This window comes from Salvelinus sp. IW2-2015, unplaced genomic scaffold, assembly GCF_002910315.2.
Source record: "Salvelinus sp. IW2-2015 unplaced genomic scaffold, ASM291031v2 Un_scaffold3634, whole genome shotgun sequence".
NCBI lineage: Eukaryota > Metazoa > Chordata > Actinopteri > Salmoniformes > Salmonidae > Salvelinus > Salvelinus sp. IW2-2015.
The window spans coordinates 5,647-7,138 of NW_019944911.1; positions in this window are offsets into that span (position 1 = coordinate 5,647).

Consider the following 1,492-nt stretch of genomic DNA (forward strand, 5'->3'; position numbering starts at 1 on the left):
TGCCTAGAGAGTTTTCAGCTATACTTTTTGTGGCTGTTTATTTTCCACCACAGACAGATGCTGGCACTAAGACCGCACTCAGTCAGCTGTATAAGGAAACAAGCAAACAGGAAAGCACTGACCCAGAGGCGGCGTTCCTAGTGGCCGGAGACTTTAATGCAGGGAAACTTTAAAAAAAATAGCGATCACCTGTACTCCACAAACAGAGACGCGTACAAAGCTCTCCCTCTCCCTCCATTTGGTAAATCCGATCACAACTCTATCTATTTTGTTTTCTGAATTTTTATAATGAGTATTTCTGTATTTGAATTTGGCGCCGAGYAGTTTCACTGGCTGTTGAAGAGGTGGGACGCTAACGTCTCACGTACCCAAGAGAGGTTAAACAGGTCAACATACACATACAACATTTCATTGATATTTTCAACATGTCCCTGATTGAGTCTGTAATACCAACATGTTTCAAGCAGACCACCATAGTCCCTGTTTCCAAGAACACAAAGGCAACCTACCTAAATGACTACAGACCCGTAGCACTCACATCCGTAGCCATGAAGTGCTTTGAAAGGCTGGTAATGGCTTACATCAACACCATTATCCCAGAAACCCTAGACCCACTCCAATTTGCATACTTCCCAAAAAGATCCACAGTTGATGCAATCTCTATTGCACTCCACACTGCCCTTTCCCACCTGGACAAAAGGAACACTTATGTGAGAATGCTATTCATTGACTACAGCTCAGCGTTCAACACCATAGTACCCTCAAAGCTCATCACTAAGCTAAGGATCCTGGGACTAAACAGCTCCCTCTGCAACTGGATCGTGGACTTCCTGACGGGCTGCCCCCAGGTGGTGAGGGTAGGTAGCAACACATCTGCCACGGTGATCCTCAAACTGGAGCCCCCCAAGGGTGCGTGCTCTGTCCCCTCCTGTACTCCCTCTTCACAAAYGACTGCATGGCCAGGCACGACTCCAACACCATCATTAAGTTTGCAGATGACAAAACAGTGGTAGGCCTGATCACCGACAACTACGAGACAGCCTATAGGGARGAGGTCAGAGACCTGGACGGGTGGTGCCAGAATTACAACCTCTCCCTCAACGTAACCAAGACTAAGGAGATGATTGTGGACTACAGGAAAAGGAGGACCGAGTACGCCCCCATTCTCATCGACGGGGCTGTAGTGGAGCAGGTTGAGAGCTTCAAGATCCTTGGTGTCCACATCACCAACAAACTAGAATGGTCCAAACACAAAGCCGGTTCCCCCTCAGGAAACTAAAAAGATTTGGCATGGGTCGTGAGATCCTCAAAAGGTTCTACAGCTGCAACATCGAGAGCACCCTGACTGGTTGCATTACTGCCTGGTACGGAAATTGCTCGGCCTCCGACCGCAAGGCACTACAGAGGGTAGTGCGTACAGCCCAGTACATCACTGGGGCTAAGCTGCCTGCCATCCAGGACCTCTACACCAGGCGGTGTCAGAGGAAGGCCC